Source organism: Artibeus jamaicensis, unplaced genomic scaffold, assembly GCF_021234435.1.
Source record: "Artibeus jamaicensis isolate MK-2021 breed Jamaican fruit bat unplaced genomic scaffold, CSHL_Jam_final scaffold_1019, whole genome shotgun sequence".
NCBI classification, from domain to species: domain Eukaryota; kingdom Metazoa; phylum Chordata; class Mammalia; order Chiroptera; family Phyllostomidae; genus Artibeus; species Artibeus jamaicensis.
The window spans coordinates 24,902,325-24,914,519 of record NW_026522025.1 but is presented as its reverse complement, the minus strand read 5'-3'; the positions used below and the strand labels follow the sequence as shown (position 1 = coordinate 24,914,519).

The 12,195-nt window shown below is 39.4% G+C and overlaps 1 protein-coding gene across 9 annotated transcripts in view; it reads right to left on the bottom strand.

Moving 5' to 3' along the window:
* The window catches only part of PTGFR (prostaglandin F receptor), a 52,557-nt gene extending 42,058 nt beyond the window's left edge, over positions 1-10,499 (bottom strand). For 3 of the 9 annotated variants that reach the window (XM_053655601.1, XM_053655603.1, XM_053655602.1), the window contains exons 1-3: positions 10,057-10,499; positions 2,879-2,966; positions 999-1,178 (exon numbers count right to left, since the gene is read on the bottom strand). The gene's annotated coding sequence lies outside the window, so the exon portion shown is untranslated. The remainder of the gene's footprint in view (positions 1-998; positions 1,179-2,878; positions 2,967-10,056) is intronic. The other 6 variants (XM_037148144.2, XM_037148149.2, XM_053655599.1 and 3 more) reach the window with 5 other exon arrangements.
* Between the last annotated feature and the right edge of the window lie 1,696 nt (positions 10,500-12,195).

Below are 12,195 nucleotides of genomic sequence, written 5' to 3'. Positions count from 1 at the left end.
TGCCTACCACTATTTTTTATTTATTCTACCAATTTGTTGGACTCTTAAAGTGAGCAAGGCATTGTGCTAAGGCCACTTAAATGCAAAGACATGTAGCCCCAGTTCTCCTGCCCTCAAAGAACTTAAGATCTAGAATGGCATGCTAGTTGTTATTAACAATTCCCTATTTTTTAAACTTGTTCTTACTTTTAAAATTTATTAATTTTTAGAGAAAGGGAAAGGGAGAGAAACATCAATCTATGTGTGGTTGCCTCTCGCAAATCTTTAACTGGGGACCTGGTGCGCAACCCAGGCACATGCCCTGACTGGGAATCAAACCTGCAACCACTGAGTTCACAGGCCAGCACTCAGTCCACTGAGCCACACCAGGCAGGGTTCAACTTTTCTTCCCAGTGCACCTTCATGTTGTTCCATACTCCCATTTGCTCTTTTGGAATTTTCCTTCCTGACTTACCTGATTCCAATATTTGGTATCGATAGCTAGGATTCAACTTAAAAACAAATTTAATCCACCTAGTTAACTAAATGGCCTTGAGCAGGTGGGACACAAGACATAGTGTTTGACAAGAGAGAAAATAACAAGCAAGAGTTTGCTTTGTGAAACAGAATGGACCAGGCACAGCAGCACAGAAGGGCCTGAAGGCACGGAGGCCCCCAGCACTGGGTGATGGAAAGGAGGACAGTGTTACACAGAGTACTTTGCCTCCTTCACTTGTTTTGCTCATGCTTGCATATGAAAAGATATAAATTTACATCTACTGAGAACTAAGTTTCAAGGACCATGTTAAACACTTCACATGTATATTTCATTAACTTTTCACAAGAACGCTATAAAAACAGGTACAACCATGATTCTCATTTTGCACTGAGGCACAGAAAGGTGAAGGTGTTAACTCACATAACAGTAGAGGAGGAATTCAGTCCTAGGTCTGATTGATCCTGAGCCCCTTGACCTTCACCCCTGGCCCATCCTGCCTCACTAAAAATGATAAGCATACCTTGCTAGGACACACAGGGTTGTCCAAGGCCTGGTGGCTGTCTGGCAATGTCTTTTTGTAGCTAAGTGGTTATCAGGGTCCTCTTAATTCCTTGACTGCATTTAATACTTGTCCACAGTTTTCACATGAACTTCACTTTAGTGAAACTTCAAAACACCAGCAACCAAATTCAAAGTGAATCTGAAACCAACATGAAGAATAATGAGAGCATCCCTGGAGAAGTAAAGAAATTCATCTCTTAAAAAAATGACCATTAGTCTTTTTTTAATAGGAATTTTATTAAACATCTAATTTGCTTTGGGGAGTATGATCATTTTAGCAATTTGCTCTTTCCAAATTTTCTGCACAATTTATTCTTCCAATTTTTTCTTGCCTTTAATTTTTCCTTCAATGTCTTATATTATTTTACTTTTGTTCAAATACAGTTGACTCTATTGCCCCCCCAATGCCCCCCTACCCCATCCCTCCCCACCTTCCACTCTCAATTCTATCCCCTTTGCCTTTGTCCATGTGTCCTTTACACATGTTCCTTAGGACTCTTCCTTTTCTTTCCCCATTACCCCCCTCCCCTCTGGTTACTGTCAGTTTGTTCTTTATTTCAATGTCTCTGGTTATATTTTGCTTGCTTGTTTGTTTTGTCAATTAGGTTCCACTTATACATGAGATCACACGGTATTTGTCTTTCACCACCTGGCTGATTTTACTTAGCATAATGCTCTCCAGATCTGAACATTAGTCTTGAATGGCAATTCAAGTAGAGATTGAAAGGGGAAATACTGATAGGTTCACAGTTCCTCTAACTCAGCTCAAAAAGAAAACTGCTTTTCTAGAAGATGGAGCCTTCATTGTGGAAACAATAACAACAAAACCTGAGCTCCAAGGTAAGACTGGTTTCTTGGACATGCAGTCAGTGCCATCTTGAAATTCTGAATCATTGTATCTTTGATACTGGGTTTTGTAAGTGAGGTCCAATAGGATGATAGAGCAGACACCAGGACTTAGAATCTCTGATGCTTTCCTGCACTAGCCCTCCTCACTCTGATGAGCCTACCTGGGACAGGTTTTCAGCTACCAAGACCCCAGCCAGACTCCCCCTCCCTACTTCTACCCTATAATTGCTACCAATCTCCACCTAGGAAGGACCCTGGCCATGAGCTTGGGTAGGGTTGGGTCAGGCATATAACCTGTGGCATCTCCATAGCTACTGGCAGTTCCACTCCAGGTGAGACTTGTCTGGGCCAAGGCAGAGGCAAGCCTCTCACCCACCCTTGTTCAAGCATTGAAAACATCTGGACACAGAGGCTTAAGACATTTAGGGGTCACCCATCTATCATGGGCTGGAGTAGTGGGTCCACAGAGACAGGGGACACCTGGCTTGACTCCCCTAGCCCCCACCCCCTGCTGGGGCACTGCACATAGGTCCCTCGTCTGTTGGAAGGAGGAACCCAGTAGCCATGAAGCCCAAGCAAATACACACCCCAAATTATAGTGGGGGATCTTTAGGTAACTCTGAGGGTCTCCATGGGCCCCATGAGTATCTCTATGTCCCCAAGTGCCCCTCAGCCTGCCTCATGCCTGGGGGATCCTCTCTTCTTCCAAACTTTCTCATTCATTGTCTTGTTTGTCTCTGACCATCTAGAGGGACCCTCAAAGGACAAGCCCTACAATACAAATCATGTGATTTCCGTGACTTCACACACCAAGTCAAGTCACTGGTATTTGCATTTGAATTGCACAATATAGAGATAAACAATAAAAATCATGTTAATAATTAAACATTTTAATTTGTCTTTACTTAGAACACCAAATAGCAAATAAACAGCACCATGACAAGATGCTAAAAAGATTAGGAAACAAAAGAAAAAGCTTTATTTTTTTACCTTCAACAGCATTTCTTTCTGCTTTTTCTCTCAGCTTCTACACATTGAACACTGGATCTTAGTCATCCATATATCCCTATTGTTGTGCCTAGGTTATAACATACAACAATAAGTATTCAGTGAGTGAATACATTCCTATCACAATTTTGCCTTTTTGCAGGAAAAACTTTCACCTGCTAAATTGCCAAAAAGTCTCCATCCTCTGTATTTTTGTCTCATCCATAAAACTTAGCATAATTCCTTTGTTTGTTTATTAATGTGTACTAAAGATCTATATATATTTTTTTCACTTGTCTCAATAACCATATCTCTCAAGATAATATGAAGTAAAAATAAAAACCACAGGCTGAATATATTAAAACAAAAAATACTCTCAAATTATCCAACACACATGGGAGGAAAAATTTCAGAGGAAAATTCAGGCTGATTCTCAGCCTGAATTATGCAACTAATTACCCACATTCTCCAGGACAACATGTGGAGACGTCTCGGCAGGGCCGAAGCACACATCCCATTTTCGAACAGCCGGTGATACCATACTCTAACGCCATCAACTTCCATTGTAAAATGGCCAATGATTCTTCCATTGTAAAATTTTTAAAAATCAAACTGAAAATTAAAAGTACTGTATGGTCATGAGTTTTTTTTAGTTCAAAACCATCTTGGCTTTCAGAGTGTGGCTTTTTCTGACAGTGAAAGGACCTCCTCTTGTGAAAGTGTGTCAGAGCCAGTTATCGCTAAACAGAGAGGACAAAACTGCTGTCAGAACACTGTGTCCTTAACAGAGGGAACTTTGACTTTTTCATGAGTGTTGGAAGTTTGTTCTTTCACATAATCAAGTCTTTATTCTCAATAGGATAATCATCAGGCAGAAATGTCTCTCTTTCCAGAATGCCTCGCCTCTACATGGAATACCTGCTGTGTATGTCGGCTACAGTTGATGCTTTAAACACAATTGAGTGAGAGTAAAACTTCGTCTCAATGTAGATTCTCCTGACGTCTCAATTCCCTTAAACAATCCCAGGTATCTAACTTGTCAAAATATTAGTCACTGTCAATGCCTCCACTCTCCCTACCCCACCAATAGCTCAACACACCAAGTCAGTCATGAATTAGCTGATTATCTTGAACACATGACTTGCCTCTTCTGAGCTTCGAATGTCGTATCCACACACTTGACTGCAAAATGCAAAGGAAAGAACAGGAGGAAAAATACCTAGGCTAGAATGGTCTTTAGGATTCTGTATTAGTCAAATTTCTCCAGAAACACAGATCAGTAAGGGGTGTGTATGTGTGCATTACTACATTAGGGTTCAGTCACAGGTGGGGGATCCAGGTTCAGCCCCAAGGCAGTCTTCTGTAGAATTCTCTCTTGCTTGCAGAAGCCTTTTGCTCGAGTCCGGTGTTCACTATGCATATGCACACACATATCCTATTTGTTCTGTTTTCTGGACAACCATGCTACAAACTTCTAATCCTACCCACTGGCCTGCTAAATGAAATGAGCCCTCCCATACACCATAGAGGAGGGCAGGGCACCAGCCAGTTGGGAAAGCATTCAATGCAGAGAACCAGTCACACAAGAAACAAGAGCATAGAATAAGAAACCAAGAGAAAAGCCAGTTTGTAAAGACTAAGTGAATGTAGTGAAATCAGTGAAAGACTCATCTCACTGGACACGCAGGTACCTGGGCCTCAGCCCACAAAGTCCATATACAAGGTCTGCTGCAGTAACCCTTGGCTACTTGTCTCAGTCCACTGATACACCCCTATCTAAGATTAGAACAGGTCCAGGTATCTGCAAAGGGTAGCTGGAGAGTACAAGGCTAGGAACTCCTTGCGAATATTGGTTTATTCATTTATTCAACAAATATATACTTGTTTGGCTTAAACAAAATTCTGGATGCAATGATTCTAGACTTTCTGGAGTGAGTTGGCCATGAAATGATAAAGTCAAATTTTAAGTGGGTGGGAAACCTTTACTGAAACTGGCATAGTAGACATAATCCAAGTATAACATGGGAAAAGGCAGGGAAGTTCAGCTCAAAATCATACCATGTCTGCAGCTGATTTTTTATTTTACCCACATCAGGATGTGGAATGGAAAACACACAGGCTAAAGCTTGCTGCCACTGCAAGGCGGAAAGTGACTAGAATATCAAATAAGGCCCTAGGCCAGGACCATGCTGGCTGTCACTGCGTTGTTGCCATGAGTCCAGGCCATTCCGCCACACAGGCCTGCGGCAGCCCAGCCGTAGACCTGCGGCGAACTGAAACTTGGCTGCCACAGACCTGTGGCACAGACTAAGTTCTCATACTTTGATGCCCATGCCTCACACATAGAATCTGCTACAGTGTCAAATGCATTAAATCCAGATGTAAACTACACTGAAAGTGGGTGCTGTCATTCAAAACTATACGCCAAAAGACAAAAAAACATATAGGAAGAAATTATTTCAGCAAAATTATGAGTTTGACCTTAAAATAAGCAATCAGAAATTGATAAAATAGAAGAAGTCATCGATATCAGGGCTGAAATTCAGCGGGCTTCAAATAGAGTCCTTACATACTTACACTCAGGAGCAATAGATCATGTAACGTCTAATCATTGTGTTGTACACCTGAAGCTAATATAATATTATATGTGAACTCTAATTAAAAAATAAAAATTATTTAAGGTCATAAAAGAATAAATAAGTTGCAAAAAAGAGCAATAAAAAACGTTTGTCTAAGACACATAAGCAGCTGATTGATATTATTCTTCCACACTGTCTAATGTTCTAAAGTAATTTACATATCTCTGTGTCTATGGTTATCTACTCCTTTCCCCAATCAATAATTTATTCCAACTGAAAACAATTTAACCGAACTGACCAGATAGGTATTTTCTTGCAGAAAATAGCTGCTGGTAAATCTGTAAGTCGGCTTCCTCTCCCCAGTGGCAGGCTTTACCGGCCTGTGCCATCAGCCTGCAGCTGCCTATCTAGTCTTCGGTCACCGTCCCTTTCCTCTAATCCCCCTGGCCTTTTTTCATTAAACACCTCAGGACATTTGTCCTGCAGTTCTCTCTGCCTGGAATAATTTTCCCACAGATATTCGCTTACCTAACTCCTTTACCACCTTCCCCTCTGTGCTCAAATCCCACCCTCTCAACTCTCAATGAGTCTATTCTATGGACACTAGTTATGCCGTAAACCATCCGCCACCCACCGTGCCTCAGCCACACCTCTGCATGGATCAGGTCCCCTCTGTCCCTCTCACCAGTGCTTCTTTTCTTCTTTCTCACCATACTTTTTACCTTCTATCATATTGTGTGATTTATTTATTTATTGTCATCGTTGTTTACTGTCTGTCTCCTTCTGTAGAATGAAATCTCCATGAATACTTTTGTTTTCCCAGGCTGCTGTAACAAATTACCGCAAAATTGGTGGCTTAACCCAACATGAATTTGTTTTCCCACAGTTCTGGAGGTCAGGGTGTGAAATCAGTTTCACCTGACCAGAGTCAGCACGTGGGCAGAAAGGCTCTGAGGGGAGAATCCGTTTTTCCCTTTTTTCATCTTCTCATAGCCTCCCACATTTCTTGGCTCATGGGCCCTTCTGTCTTCAACATACACTGCTCTCATCTTCATTGCGTCCTCACATTGCCTTTTCCTGTTCTGAAGGAAAATCTTCCTCTGCCCCCTCTTGTAAAGACACTTGTAATTACATTTAGGGTTCACTGGGATATACAAGAAAATCTTTTTTTTAAGTTTGGTTTTTATTTTATTTATTTTTCAAGTACAGTTTTTTGTCTATTTCTCCCATCCCAGCCCACCCCGCCCCATGCTCCCCACCTCCCTCCCATTTCCACCCCCCTTAGTTATTGTCCCTGTGTCCTTCAGACTTGTTCCTCCAAATCCCTCCCCTTTTTCCCCTTAAATTCCCCTCCTTCTCCCCTCTGGTCACTGTCCCCTTGTTCTCTATTTCAGTGCCTTTGTTTTTATTCTGCTTGCTTGTTTGTTTTGTTGTTTAGCTTCCTGTTAAAGGTGAGATCATATGGTATTTGTCTTTCAACACCTGGCCTATTTCACTCAGCATAATGCTTTCCAGTTCCATCCATGTTGTTGCAAAGGGTAGTAGCTCCTTCTTACTCTCTGCTGCATAGAATTCCATTGTGTATATGGACCACAATTTTTTGATCCAGTCATTTACTGACGGGCACCTAGGTTGCTTCCAACTCTTGGCTATTGTAAATTGTGCTGCTATGAACATTGTGGTGCATAGGTTCTTTGAAATTGATGTTTTAGGATTCTTCGGATATAATCCTAGCAGTGGAATTGCTGTCTGTAGATCCTTAATCACAACTGCAAAGTCACTTCTGCCACATCGGTAACATATTCACCAGTCCCAGGGATCATGATGAACATTTCTGGTGGGCATTTTTCAGCCTACCACAATGAGGATAGGAATTTCATCTGTTTTGTTCCCTCGAGTAGCTCACACCCAAACCTTCAGCACAGTAGGGGCTCAGTAAACACCTGTCAGATTAGTAAAGTTAAACTGCTATAAAAAGTAGCATCATATAGGCAGTTTAAAATATTTAGTTCAGAACTTGAATGTATCATACGCAATCTTAAGAATCATTTGCAGAGATCTTTACAATCTGCTAAAGGCATCCAAAGAAGCCACATCTTTGAACATTTCTTTCTAAGAAAGAAATGAATTCTCTCCTGAATTGAATATTCCCTGAATTATGAGGTTGAAATATGTTCCCCTTCCTGTTTTCTTTTTTAATGATTATTTCACCTTTCTGTTTTGTCTATTTACTATAAAATATCTGTGAAGGACAAATTCTCAGGATACATACCTTTAGATTTATTAATTCAGAATGATTAGCTAGCCAGTCAACAGTTAGAGCAAGACATGTTAGGCTTGTCATGCTCTTAAAGATGCTTATTACTTCCCAGAAAAGAATTACAGCTCCAGATAATAATACACAATGTTGGCTCCAAAAAATGTGTATTTTGCCACATGATTGTTTGGGATTCATAAAACTGGAAACAATCAGAAGCAATGGTCACTCTCAATTAACAACTATTGCATCTTTAATCCACTGCGTTGAGCAATTTATCAAGCTATGAACAAAGGCTTTATTTATTTATTTGTTCTTGTTCCAGGAAAGATGTGACTGTGGCTTAAAAGAGGCTGTTTGAATAAACAGATAAAGAAAAATGCAAGTTTAGAATTAAAAATCAAGACTTGGCAAAATACAAATAAGAAAATAGGACATCAGTACCAGAGACGCTTAAACACATATTTGATCCGCATTATGGTATTACTATATTTGAGCCTCATATTTGGATCTAAGCTTCTTAATGGGCATTATGTAAAGGAAGAAATAGTCATATGGTTGTTACAGACAGAGAAGGAAGGGGGTAAATATGAATTTTATGAGGGAAAAAACTTCTTAGCACAGGAGAGATTCCATGACACAATATGAAATGACACTGGAAACATGAAGATCAGGGTTTGAAAACCAGCTTCACTACTTAACCTCTTTAAGCCTCAGTTTTCTCATCTGCTAAGAGATATAAAAAACCTACCTTATTGTATTATTGTAAATAGTAAATTATGTGATACGTGCAAAGCAATTGGACAGGGACAGCACTATCTACCTCAAAGAATAGCTGTATGAAGTGATGCAACTTATGAAAAGTAATCACTGTCAGGCACAGCAGCAGGCACTGTGCCAGGAGACTCAAGCAATGCTGGTTATTATGAATGTTCACTAGCAGGTTGTGTATAAAAGAAATAGCCTACGTGGGAGACTAACTGGTAGCTTAAAGCTAAATATTAGGCTCTAGTGTACTGTTTGCATCAATAACAACATGATGGAACTGGAAAGCATTATGCTGAGTGAATTGAAATAAGCCAGGCAGTGAAAAACAAATACCATATGATCTCACCTTTAACAGGAACCTAAACAACAAAACAGACAAGCAAGTAAAATATAACCAAAGACACTGAAATAGAGAACAGGCAGACAGGGAACAGAGGGGAGAGGGGAGGGGATTTTAGGGGAAAAGGGGAAGAATTCACAGGAACTAGTATAAAGGACACATGGACAAAAACTAACAGGGGTGGAAATGGGAGGGAGGTGGGGAGCACTGGAGGGGGGTGATGGGCTGGGATGGGAGTAAAAGACAGAAAACTGTACTTGAATGATAATTACATAAATAAATAAATTGTTTCAAATGAAGTTAAAAACAACTAAGCATTACTACAGCCATATTACAGAAAAAAAAAACCAAACTTTTTGGCCAACCCAATAGTAATGCTTGCCTCAATTTTCAATCTTTCTTTACAAATATATTCATTTTAGGCTATAAAAAAATAACAACATGATGGAATTAGTGGGACAATTTTTTAAAATATTGTCGACTTGACTGTAAGTCATAATATCTAATATGTATCGAGTGTCTAATGCAGAGCCAGTCATTGTGTCCAGTGGCTCACATGTGCCATACCACTGAATTCTCATTTCAAACCTATGAGGTAAACACTATTCTGCCCCTCACTGTGCAGATAAGAAACTGAAGTTCCAAGAGTCTGAGTAGCCTCCCTAACCAAGCCCAGCAAGGAACTGACAACTCCAGTTTTCTCCGCGTTAGACACGGAACACAGTCTTGTTCTCTCACAACGGAGTCCAGAAGCTCAGGTTGGTTCACCCTCTCTCAGATCTTGGCCCCACACACAGCAGCTGCACTCCCAACCTCACTGATAAAACCAACATGGGTCAAGGTTGGGACAATGCTTAGTCATGATACTAAGAATTACAGAGTCTAACAAAACTTAAAGAATGGTCACTGCAAATTTTACCCACTTCATAGATATACAACATTTTATGAATCCATAACAATTTCTATTATAATTTTTATGTATTTCACATAAATTTTATACTTTAAACATATAATCTTATTAGCCAATGTCACCATAATAAATTTAATAGAATTAAAAATGTTTTTATAATACACATATTTATACTTTAAATACTTTAATTTATCTACAACATTTGTCCCATTACAACTTCATTTTAAATAAACTTTTTCACATTTCTTTTTAAACCAACCAGTTCCCATACAAAATATGTAATTCTATAAGTAGTTTTCCATACTATCAAAAACTAAAAATACATACCAGATATGATATATTGTAATTTTCTCCTTCATGTTTCTTAAAAGTCACTGCACGACTGGATTTTTTAATGAAGTTTCCTGGAATGCAGAAACAAGCAGTCTGGATGTTCATTTCAGAGTCTCTTGCTCCCCCCTCCACTCAGTCCTCACACAGCTCATTGCAGCAGATAAGCAGAACGCCATCTCTGTGAAGCTGTGTCACACACTTAGGAAAAGCGCATGCCCAGTGCTCCTGATCCACCTGCAGTTCATAACCTATTAGTTGTGACCTTCAGCAAGTTATTTGGTCTCTTTGTGCCTTGATTCCCTCAACTGCATATGTGGGGCTTTTAACAGTTCTGACACTGTACTAATATTTCCCAGTATAAACCAGTCATGGCCTATCTGGCTCCTAAAATATAAAATACTTTCATGCCTGTGGGTAAAAATAGCTGCCTACTCAGGCACCTCGGTGCCCACACACACACAGTCTCCCCCCAGCCCCACCCCCTGGGTCTGCTCTGTACTCTCCACGACACTGGGTTTAGAAAGCAAAAAGCTAACACCTTGAAGAACAGAAGCCTGGCCGCCCTACTCCAGCTCTGTGCTCTGAATTCATTGCAGTGGGCCAGAGCCCATGCCTTACAGGCTGCTAAGTGTTTTAACATCACTCTGCCTACCTCACGGGGCTGTTGTAAGGCAAAAATAAATTCATATTTATTACAGTAAATGGTCAATAAATGTTTATCACTACTCTTATCAAAAATATTAGGGATATGCAGTGATAACCACATGCACCACTTCAAAACATTACCCACAACTATTTCCTCAATCATCCCATAGTATCAATTCTTAAGGTTCCTTAAAGAACAAGGCAAGTACTTCTCAGACTAGTGAAAATGTGGATATAGTTATATTTTACCCAATGAAAACACGAGCTTTTCTAATATAATAAATGCTTTTCTAAAATATTTTTCTCTAGCATCTAATAAGAACTTTATTAAATGATGAGTGTTTTAACAGCATTAGAAAATAAAAGCAAAGTTTCAAAATAATAGTTCAGAGTGATTCATTTTATTTTTTAGAATTAGATGGAATATTTGTTTCAGAAAAAAAGTTGAATTATTTAGATCAAGCCTTAAAAAGCACTTCACTTTAAAAACTTCATGAAAACTACATTTATAAGCAGACACCATTTTCTTTCTCCTAGTGGCTGCCAGGGATCTAAGTTTAAAAACAGACGTTGCCTGTTTTTAAACGTATGCTTGTGCACGTGTGTGTACAGTGAGGAGGATGGTGGGCTGTAACTAGTGCAGGCTCAATTAGCCAGCTATGAATTAGCAGTAATGACCAGTGGCTCAAATGAATTCACTTTTAAAAAAACCAAATAACAATTAAGGAAGAGATGTTTGAGCACCGAAGCATTAATAATCTTCCCTGAGTGCGCTATGACTTTGCCCACCAGCATTTGCACTCTGCAGGCATTGAAACCAGATTTTACCATTCATGGCACTCCAAATTTATCTAGTATTTTTATGAAGCTCAAGATACTTTTACAAAAACTAAAACCTAGGTTCTGGATATATTCCAGATGAAAAAAATTGTAAGGATAATACAAAAAATTGTTGGCCACCCACCAGCATCACTGTTAAACCCAGGAAAGTAAACCAAGTAATTCAGAAGGACAGGAAGTTAGAGGTCCAAAAACTCTGTTTGGGGGGACTCCCTAACTCAGACTGTCCCCAGTAGCTGCAGACAACTGGCCAGGTAGGGCAGGACTGTGGCACCAAATAGTCCTGTTCTCCCCAAACATAGTACCTTCTGGGAAGTGAGTGCTAAACTACTCTGGCTGGACCATAGATTCCAAATAAACGCTTGAAACTTACTATTCCTCATTTTAAAAGGGAAGAGAAAAAAATGTTTCCACTGAAAAAGTTGTTTTTCATTGCTTATAAAAGGAAAAGCTAAAAATATGTATAATTTCAATTAAATATCCTTTTATTGCTGTTTGAAAAAATTTATTGATGGCTAATGAAAATAGGAGTTTATACTAATAGCAATAAATTTTTCTTATTATTTTAAGTAGAATTTCAAAAAAACTGCCAAATAAAATCTACATTATGGTTAGGTTGAAAATATTTCTCAAGAAAAGACAAGAAAA